The 11,208-nt window shown below is 43.6% G+C and overlaps 1 protein-coding gene across 2 annotated transcripts in view; it reads left to right on the forward strand.

The window, feature by feature from the left end:
* DCAF5 (DDB1 and CUL4 associated factor 5) overlaps positions 1-11,208 on the forward strand; it is a 125,491-nt gene that overhangs the window by 559 nt on the left and 113,724 nt on the right. The gene's annotated exons all lie outside the window — the stretch shown is intronic.

Raw genomic sequence — 11,208 nt, forward strand, 5'->3', positions numbered from 1 at the left:
TTGCGGAGGGGCGGGGGGCAATTGGGGGGTTGGGAGGGGAGGAGGCTGAGGCGCGCCGGAGGCGAGGGGGAGCTGGAGCCCCTGTCGCCGGTGTCAGGGAGAAGGGGCCTTGGGGCGGGGGGCCGGGCGGTGACAGGGCCGGACGCCGAGGCGCCGAGGACTGCGACCCGGGGGCTCGGGGGCTCGTGGGCTCATGGGCTCAGCGGAGGGGAGGTGACCGGCGGGCGGTCGCTCCTAGGGGCCCAGCTCCATCTGCTTTGGTCCCGGGGTGGCCTCTCCTGCGTCTTGTTTTTATTATGGTTTCCAGAGTGGCCAGGGCTCCGCAGGCTAAGGGGCACCGGCCTGAACTCGAATGTGCAACTTGCGAGGCAGGGTGGGGGGCGACCCCGGGAGACTTGGCGGGAGCCGGGCGCCGGCACCCCTTTTCCCCACAGCTGCTGTTGCAGGTGGTCTCCGCCCCTCCTCCCTCCCTCCCGGCCGGGTCTGGCTGCCCCCGGGCTCCCCCTCCAGTGTGGGGAAAGTGGCGAAATCGAGGCCGGGGCTCCGGCCGGGCGGTGTAGGCCTCGCTCTCCCGGGGCTCCTAGCGACAGGCAGCTGAATCGATAGCCTATTGCTCCCGGGGAGGCCGGGGCCGGGCGGGGCGAGGCGCCCCGGCCGGAGGCCAGGGCGGGTGGGGAGGGGCGGTCGCTGGGGTGGGGGCTGGCTCCCGAAATCGTGCTCACGCTCGGGGAGGGAGGCTGGTGACCGGGCGTTCCCGCTCGCCTTGTGCCCTCCTCAGTCCGTTTCCCTACGCTGGGAGGATGAAGGAGAAGCCCTGAGCTGGACGTGGCGCTTAGCGTCACCCAGGTCGGTCCCCGAAAGGCTTTCCAATTTGCGTCAGTGGGCAGCTCGCCAGAAATTTCTGGGATCACGGCATAGCATCCGTCTTGGTCGCCAGTAACCGTCGGAAGTGACACAGGGCGCTACAGTCCAGTTTGGGGGTAGCTGAGATCAGACTCGTGTGATCACTTCATGATAAACCTTCTGGGGTTTCACCAGAACTGACTTGACTTTTCCACCCCAGATCGTTTTCTCTTTGATTAGGTAGGTTTTGGCTCCAGATCGTCCCCCGAGAGAAACCTCATATTCCACTTTGAGGTAGACCTCAAACAGAAGCTCTCCCCCGGCCCCAAGCCAGTGTATAAAATAAATTCCAGGGGCAAAAATAGGGGAAGACCTCTTTTTTGAAGACCAAGCTTCCAGCTTTTCCTCTCCTGCATCGTCTGTATTCTCAATACTCCTGTCTTTACAGACAGGGGTATTCCAACAGAGATGTGCCCACCCAAACACAAGTAAAGTTTATCCACGGAGTGAGGGAATCTGGGGTTCTCTGTTACAGACTTTAGACGTTAAATTGTGTATCACCCAGTACCCATTTTAACACGTTTTAAAAAATAACAGATTTATAGGTATTAAGATATAGTTTATGCACCATACAATTCACTCATTTAAGATGAGTACAATTTAGCAAACACTAAAAAGTTCCCTCCATTTCTTACCAGTTATTACTCTCCTGACCCTTGTGCAGGACCATCCCCTATATTGTAAATGAACTGCTTTCTCTGGTTTTGGCCAGTTTCTTTCCTTTAGCTTAATTTTAGCCTGTAGAAGGAGGAGGAGGCTCCTTCCATAGGGCAGGCTCTGGCAAACCTGGTTCTAGACATTGGTTTCCTTGTTTTTCTGGGTTGAAATTGCCCATCTGTACTAGTACTTCCTGGGTTCCAGCTTTCTTTGCTCGGTGCTCCTCCTCCCTCCTCCCCACATTCTCTCTAGCTCTGTTCTTCCTGTTTCCTTTTTTATCTATTCCTGCCCTTGTTCTTAGTCCTCCAGCAGGTTTTCCACTGACCCCTCTAGGTTGGCTCAGATAGACCTAGCTTTTCTTATTTATTCCGTGAACATAGAGTTTTGATTAAAAGCCTTTTTAGCTATTCACTTTCCATTATGAGAACAACTTGTGTTAACAGAAAGTTCCTCTGTTTGCTTCAGATAAGGAAGCCCCCTTTGGGACTTGTAATACACCCTAACTTGTAAGCTAATTAAATTTTGTTCTGGGAAGTCCTTCAATAATCTTCCCTAGTTTAAATCTTCCCTGTTTAAAGTGTCATGTTTACATTTTTTCTTATCTATCAGTTTCTCATTAGCAGGTGACACCTGAGGGATGGCACACAGTGTTTTAACGCTAACGCTATCTATCCCCAATAATTCACAGTAATATTCACAGTAATATGGTGGATGCAGACTCTGGGATAGTAAAGAGATTACTTTTCTGCATTTTGTTATTCCTCTGACTTGTCTGGATTGGTTAAAGCCCTTAGAGAGAGATGATTAACATGATAGGTTGTTCATTTTTTTCATTTCCTAATTGTTTGGGTGGCCTCACATTTCTTTTAATTGATACATACTATTTGACAGAATTAATTTAGACTCAGGGCTAGCCATTTTTCCGGGGCATGGTGAAGCCTGGAGAGATAAGTAAACCCGAGAAAATCAGGAGGGAGAAAAGGTACTCTGCTGGGATGAGGATAGCAACAAGTGGGAGAAAGTCGTTTGACATTTTAACCTAAAAAGTACTTTATTTTTCTTTGTTGTTGACCCGAGGGCCGTCCATATCATGTAAGTCAGTGCGGTATATTAAAAATCACTGCTATATGGGACCATCAGATGGCATAATGGTTACGTTGCTGACCTCCCACACAGTTGGCTGTGGTTCGAGTCCCTGACTCGGTGGCTTAAACTCACAGCGGGCGTATGTGCGTGCGTGCTCAAGATCCCAAGAGGAGAATGGAGGAGAAGGGATTGTGGTGTGGCCACCCCCCCTGTAGGGGGGATATTTCACTTTCTGTTTGTCTCTCTGACAGGCGCACATGCCTTGTAGCAAAAATCTCTCTTTAAAATAAAAAATTACTGCTATGTTGTTTAATATGTGGCCTTAGTCAAATTACCAAGCCTCTCTGAGCTTGTTTCCTGAGGTATAAAGTGGTAAGAACAGCACCTACCTGTTGGGCTGTCAGGAGAACTACATTAGGCCAATGTAAGAATAGGCTGAATGCTGAACATAGTACCAGGCCTCTCCAAAAAATTACTGAGCTTGTTTTCTTTCCTTATTGTACTAATCACACATGACTTTGTTATAGTCGACACTTGTTCTCACAATATTGGCAATAAACCTGTGAAAATTAAGCAGACGGGATAGCTTTTATAACTTTTTGATGTGGAATGAGGAGGCACGATGTGGTGTAGAAAGTGCCAGTGATTTGGTGTCATGTCATTTGAGTCACAAATCATGAATTGAGGTAAATCCATCTGTGAAATGGGGATAACAGATTGTTGTAACTATGTAATAAAGATGGTGGTAGTGGTCAATGGTCAATGAAGTGTTCTATGTGAAGGTGTTACGAACAATGCAATTTTTTAAAAGAATTATTTAATTCCATTGATTATTAGTATTATTATTTTAATTTGACCAGAGAGAGACAGAGAGAGAGGGAAAATGAGAAAGTAAGCTGCCAGGTCCAGGACTAGAACCATGGTCAGCCATTTGGGAGTCCAGCATCCTTAACCACGCCATCTGCCGGTCCCGGAACAATATAGTTTTGAGTGAACATTATAAAGACCAGCTAATGCTTGGTGATTACGCATTAGCTTAGAATATTTACGCATGTTAGTCCTTCAAGGGATTAGTGAACAACACTCTATGTGCATTGAAGTGCTATTTCTTTCTTCTTTTTTTTTTTTTCTTTCCATTTTGCTCTAGGGCCTGTGTGCTCAACAGAGAGAGTCAGAGAGAGGAAGAGAGAAAGCGAGAAACCCCCTGGGGAGATGACCCCATAGCAATCCTTTCTTGAAACTCTCAGGATTTTGGCCATGCGTGCACATGTGTGCAACATGTTTTTCGTTTTCCTTCTTTCCTTCCTTCCTTCCTTCCTTTCTTTTTTATTTAGAATTATTTTATTTAACTTTATTTATTTCAGTGTGACCAGAGAGGGAGGGAGGGAGAGAGAGAGAGCGCATGCAAGAAAGCAAGCCGCCAGGTTGGACTGGAACCATAGTTGGCCATATGGGAGTCCAGCGCCCTTAACCACCACACCACCTGCTGGCCCCAAGCCCAGCATGTTTTTTCAAGCTGCGAGGTTTAGAACGCAAAAGGCACAGTTGGCCCATGCAGGATTCAGCTGCCTTAATCTCTCCACTACCTGCTTGCCCAAAGTGCTATTTCTTTTCTTTATTTTTTTTAAGAGAGATTTTTACTATAGGGTTCATGTGCTCTCTGGAGAGATAGACAGAAAGCGAGAAATCACCCTCCGGGGGGGAATGGTCACACCGCAATCCCTTCTCCATTCTCCTCTCGGGATTTTGAGCACGCACACACGTGCCTGGTGTGTTTGAAGTCGCCAGGTCCAGGATTCAAACCACAGTCTACTACATGAGTCCAGTGATGAAACTATTCTGCCTTCTGCTGGTACCCCAAAGTGCTATTTCTAAGAGATCCAAGCAACATCAAGGAGATTATATAGACACACACACACACATATTTAAATTTAGATTCTGTCAGATTTTTTAAAAAAACTTATTTATTCATTCATTTATTTTAATTGGACGAGAGAGAGAGAGAGAGAGAGAGAGAGAAAGTGAGAAAGCAAGCCACCAGGTCTGGGCTTGAACTGTGGTCAGCCATGTGGGAGTGTCCAGTGTATTAACCACCATACCACCTACTGGCCCAGATACTACACCTATTTAGGGGATATCCTGAGTTTACCTTCCAGGTCTTTGGTTGCATCTAGTACTTTAAATTGCCTTTACTGCCTCTTATACTCTTCTTTTTCCCTAGAATGTAGTCCTTTAAAAGTCTTTTTCTTTTTGGAAAGAAACATGAACATCTTTTTGGTGTCTGATTGGAGGACTAATCAGAATGTAGTTCTGTGTGTATCTCACTTGGATTGTAACTCTACCTTCTTGTACTTTATGATGAGTTTGTGCAAACAGAATCTTCACAGTAAATGAAAATAAAGATTTGGCTCTTCGGGGATGAGAATTGCTATTATTTTCCTTGAATTGAGGTTTAAGATGTTGGAACCTGTAGAACTAGCAGATTAATAGCCTATAAGTATGAAGTTTTGAGTTACAGTGAGAGATTCTGGTCTCTTTTTTGTGCTATGGACAAAATATAGGAAAAGTACCTTTAGAAGTTCTTGAAGCAGCATCACATCTATGCCGTTTCAAAGTGTTAATTAAATAGTTTTGAAAGAATGATGTGAGGGACTTAGTTGCTTGGTCATAATAGTTATAAATGGGAATAACTATTCAATCTATTTTTGTTTCACATGGGCCACCAACCTTATTGATTATTATAAGGATTCACAATTTTATAGAGATTGAATGTGAACCCTGGAGTCAGACTGCCTGGGTCTAATGCCAACTCAACGGCTCACTAGCCAGGTTACCTTTGACAAGACATTTATCTTCTCTATATCTGTTTCCTCATCCGTGTAATAAAAACAATAATACCTCGCAGGGTTGTGGTGAGGATTAATGCAATAACACTTGTAAAGATCTTAGCACAAGAACCTAGGTCATGCTGTTGCTCTGGTTGCTACTGCTGCTGTCACTGTTGTTTCACCCAACCGCACAAAAAGCTTTAAGGAGATTGACACTTTCAGCATCTAACACTTATTGCATGTAACACAGTAGAAATTGAAAAATTGAGAAAGCTCTCCATGAGGTAAACTGTTGAACTAATGCTTTGTGAGTAAGCTTAACCACAGTATTAACATCAAAGAATATTTTGAACAATCACGTAACAGTAATAATTATAACTGTATACTGAATTTGAATCTATTAATTAATGATTATTTCCTACTGTCCTTCACTAGCTATATTTTTTAGAATTCATTTTTTTGTGAATAAATTAGACTAAAAGCACATTATCTACATGTAAGATGTTTGACTTTAGCCAGTTAAATAAAGTCTGACTTTATTAGAACTGCTTGCTCATTTGTTTAATTAGAATTAATTTCTTCATCCAGTGGGTTAGTTGTCAGGAGAAACATGACCAGTGTTGGGACAGATTTCTGACCTTGAAAAGCTTTCATAGTGTACACATTTGACAAGGTGATTGGGGAATGGATTCTTAAATTTTTTCTGGGCTATTCAGTTTACTGATGATTCATTGCTGTGAAGGTGTTTAATTTTATTCTTTGGGACCAGCAGGTAGTGTGGTGGTTAAAGGTGTTGAACTCCAATATGGCTAACCACAGTTCAAGTCCTGGACCTGGCAGCTTGCTTTCTAGCTTTTTTTTTTCTCTCTCTGTGTCTCGCTCTGATCAAATTAAAATAACAGCAATGATAAATAAAATAGAGGAAATAACTTTTAAAAAATATTTATTCTTTTGGGACCAGCAATTGGCGTCATGGCTATGTCGCTGGACTCCTGTGTAGTCGACCGTGGTTTGAGTCCTGGACTCAGTGGCATAAACTCATGCTGGGCATATGTGCATGCATGCCCAAGATCCTGAGAGGAGAACGGAGGAGAAGGAATTGTGGTGTGGCCATCCTCCCTGGGGGGTGATTTCTTGCTTTCTGTCTCTCTGCCTCTCTCTGTCTTTCTGACGAGTGCACATGCCCCTTTAGCAAAAAAACTTGCCAAAAAAAAATTATTCTTTGATCTGTTTGTTAGTTGAACACATAGTTTTTGAGTGCATACTATCTATAAGAAGCAATGAGAAGAACAGAAATGATGACTCAGATATAAATTATGCTGTCAAGTAGTGTGCATTTCTAATTTTCTCATCATATGACACTTTAATATATATTTGATTTTTCTCTGGTTTGCTGCAGTTATAGTAAAAATGTTCTTGCCTATGAGATTTGATAGTAAAGAAGGAAGGCCGATAAATATGGCCTTGAGGGACTTTGCCATCATAAATTAGAGGGATCATGTCATAAGGCTAAAATAATATGTATATTTATAGATACACATTATTAGTCCCACTTGTTCTTCAGTCAGCTGGATGATCTAATAAGGCTTGTCAAATTTAGAATTATGCCTTGGTTTGTCACTTCTTTAAAATAACCTAGTGAGGTTTAACTGATGACCATCAGTCTCCTTTAGAAATTATTAGCACATCAAAAAATTGTCTTTGTATTCATTATTAAATCATCGTTGATCTAATTTATACCATTTAAAAAAATTCCTTTTTTAGGTTTTTGCCATAGGGTATGCGCACTCAAAGGAGAGAGAGGGAGTGAGCTATTACCGTACCACATACACACAGCGGGGAAAGCTGCAATCCCTTCTCTTCCATTCTCTTCTTGGATTTGGGGCTCCTCTGCACACATACCCAGTGTGATTTTCAAGCCACTGGGTCCAGGGTTCAAACCGTTGTCAACTACATGGGAGTACAGTGCCTTAACCACCATGCCACTTGCTGACTATATGCCATGTTTTTTTTTTTTTTTTTTTTGGAGAGGTTTTTGCTATAGGGCACATGAGCTCACCAGAAAGGCAGAGATAGACAGAGAGACAGAAAGTGAGAAATCACCCCCTGGGGGAGGTGGCCACGCTGCAATCCCTTCTCCTCCATTCTCCTCTCGGGATCTTGGGCACGCATGCACATACACCTGGCATGAGCTTAAGTCACCGGGTCTGGGACTCGAACCACAGTCAACTACATGGGAGTTCAGCAACACAGCCATTATGCTAACAGCTGGCCCTGTATGCCATGTGTTTTTAATGACTGAGAGTTCCTAAGGAGAACAGTATTCCTCAGTTTTGTATTTTGGGTATTATTGAAAGGAGGTGTCCATCCAGGTACAAGTATGTACTCATTTACTATAAATTGATGGGCTTTGTTGTAAAGTACAGTTTTAATCATTTACCAGGACAACCTGCACCCATGGATACTGTTTTCTGAATTAGAAGTTAAGAAGTGGGTGCATTTGTTTCTCATGCATTGAGTGAGGCTAGAGAGCATGTTCATATGAACATTTATTTCCATTGCTAATAAACGTGACACTTTTTTTTTTCTCTTTTGATGTTTTTAAGGAATAAAAAAGTGATTGCTTTCCTCATTATTTTACTCTGAATTTAGATATACAAGGGTGGAATTAAAATTGGTTTTATTTATTTATCTTTGGGGAGGTTTTTGTTTGTTTGTTTTTTGTTATAGGGCGCGCATGCTGCCAGAGGGACAGAGAGACAGAAAGCAAGAAATCACCCCCGGGGGAATAGCCACCCCGCAATCCCTTCTCCATTCTCCTCTTTGGATCTTGGGCACGCACGCACATGTGCCCGGTGTGAGTTTAAGCCACCAGATCTGAAACAAACTGTGGTCGACCACATGGGACATAGCCATTATGCCAACTGCTTGTCCCCCAATTTTTTTTTTATATAATTATTTAATTTTATTTATCATTATTTTTTAAAATTTGCTACAAGTCATGTACATTCACTAGAGAGAGATGGAGAGAAAGAGGGAGAATGAGAAAGCAAGCTGCTAGGTCCAAGACTCAAACCTTAGCCAGCCATGTGGTAGTACATTGTCTTAACCACCACACCACCTGCTGGCCACAAAAGACTTTAGAATTAAAGGAAATAAAATCCTAATTTAGATGAAGATTATGTAGATTAAGAAGGAATTAGTTCTGTTTTCAATTTTGGTGCCCCATATTATTTAAAAAGTTCTCTACAAGGGTATCATATTGGGAGTCAGATGGTGGTAAAGCAGTAAAATGCAACACTGTAAGGCAGACCCATGTGGGAAGGTTCTGAGTTCATGTCTGGAGACCTCCCTAAGTATGCCTAGCAAGCTGGTCCCAAAATTCCATTTATTTTCTACTCAATTCTTTTTCCTTTTAAAATTTTGATTTTAAGTTATAAAGATTAAGTTACTATTTGCCAAAATTTGGGTAGGATATAAGCTGAATTTAGGTGATCTCTGAATGAATACTTATTTAATTTTTAAATTTTGGTTTAGTTTTTGCCATAGGGTACATGTACTCATAAGAAGTGAAAAATCACCCCCTTTTGAATGATGGCCCCACTGCAGTCCCTTCTCAATTCTCCTCTTAGGATTTTTGGCATGTTTGCACATGCATGTGACTTGTTCTTCAAGATGTGGGATCTGGAATTCAAACTGTGCAGTTAGCCATGTGGGATCCAGCTGCCTTAATTACCAGACCACCTGGCTGGCCTTACTTAAATTCCTTTTTAAAGTTTTTCTCAGGACCAGCAGATGGTATAATGATTATGTGGCTGGACTCTACCTAGTCAACTATGGTTCGAGTAACATACCTGGTGGCTTAAAACTATGCCAGGGGACCAGCAGATGGCATAACGGTTACATTGCTGGACTCCCACGTAGACAACCGTGGTTCGAGTCCTGGAACCAGCAGCTTAAAACTCACATCGGGTGCATGTGAGTTTCTCCTCTCAAAATTCTGAGAGGAGAGTGGAGGAGAAGGGACTGTGGCATGGCCATCCCTACTGGTTTATCACTTTCTGTCTCTCTGGCAAGTTCATGTGCCCTATAGCAAAAAGTTCTAAACAAACAAACAAAACCTCTACACAAGGTGCATGTGCATGCATGCTCAAAATCCCAAGAATGGAGGAAAAGGGATTGTGGTATGGCCATCCCCTCAGGGGCTAATTTTTGCCTTCTGTCTCTCTGTCTCTAGCTCTCTAGTGAATGGACACGCACTATAGCAAAAATCTCCCTCTCTCTCTCTTTTTATTTATTTTTTTTTGAGAGGTTTTTGCTATAGGGCACATACACTCCCAGAAAGAGACAGAAAGTGAGAAATTCCCCCCCCCCCTCCCCCGGGAGATGACCACACTGCAACCCCTCCTCCTCCATTCTTCTCTTGGGATCTTGGGCTTGCATGTACACGTGCCTGGCGTGAGTTTAAGCCACTGGGTCTGGGACTTGATCTGTGGTCGACTACATGGGAGTCCAGCGACATAGTCATTGCAACAACTGCTGGTCCCAAAATCTCTCTTTCAAAAAGACAAAAAAGTTTATTTCTTCATGAGAGAGAGAGAGAGAATTAGTGGCACCTGATTGGGCAGAGATGAGAGTAGAGGAGAAGGGATGGTGGCATGGCCATACCCCTTGGGGTGATTTCTCACTTTCTGTCTCTCTATATCTTTCTGTCTCTCTGGTGAGTGCACATTCCCTATGACAAAAACTTCTCAGGAAAAAAAAAAAAAAAGAAACAGGCTTGGCATGTTAGTTAAAGCACTGGACACTCCCACATGGCTAACCACGGTTCAAGTCTCGGACTTGTAGCTTGCTTTCTCACTTTCTCTTTCTCTCTGGTCAAATTAAAATAAATGAATGAATAAATAAGATTGAATGAATAATTCTTTTCTGGGACCAGCAGTTAGCGTAATGGCTATGCTGCTGAACTCCCATATAGCCAACCGTGGTTCGAGTCCCAAACGCGGTGGCTGAAACTCATGCCGGGTGCGTGTCCGTGTGTGCCCAGGATCCCAAGCAGAGAGGGGAAGAGAAGGGATTGTGGTGTGGCCATTCCCCCTAGGGGGGGATTTCTCGCTTTCTATCTCTCTGTCTCTGTATTTTTGCTGAGCATACGCACCCTATAGCAAAAACATCTCCAACAAACAAACAAATAATTCTTTTCATTATTATTATTTTTTTTGAGAGGTTTTTGCTATAGGGTGCGTATGCTCAGCAAAAATACAGAGACAGAGAGATAGAAAGTGAGAAATCGCCCCCCAGGGGGAATGGCCACACCACAATCCCTTCTCTTCCACTCTCTGCTTGGGATCCTGGGCACACACGGACACGCACCCGGCATGAGTTTCAGCCACCGCGTTTGGGACTCGAACCACGGTTGGCTATATGGGAGTTCAGCAGCATAGCCATTACGCTAACTGCTGGTCCCAAATAAATAATCCTTTAAAAAAATAATTGAACAGGCTTGAGGCCAGCAGGTGGCATGGTGGTTAAGGGCACTGGACTCCCACATGGCCGACCATGACTCAAGTCCCTGACCTGGCAGCTTGCTTACTTGCTTTCCCTCTCTCTTCCTCTCTCTCTCTCTTACTTTGTCACTCTCTGGTCAAAATTAAAATAAATAGGGAACCAGCAGTTAGCGTAATGGCTATGTCGCTGGACTCCCACGTAGTCGACCACGGTTCGCGTCCCGGGC

The sequence above is a fragment of the Tupaia chinensis genome, unplaced genomic scaffold (genome assembly GCF_000334495.1).
Source record: "Tupaia chinensis unplaced genomic scaffold, TupChi_1.0 Scaffold000609_1, whole genome shotgun sequence".
NCBI lineage: Eukaryota > Metazoa > Chordata > Mammalia > Scandentia > Tupaiidae > Tupaia > Tupaia belangeri.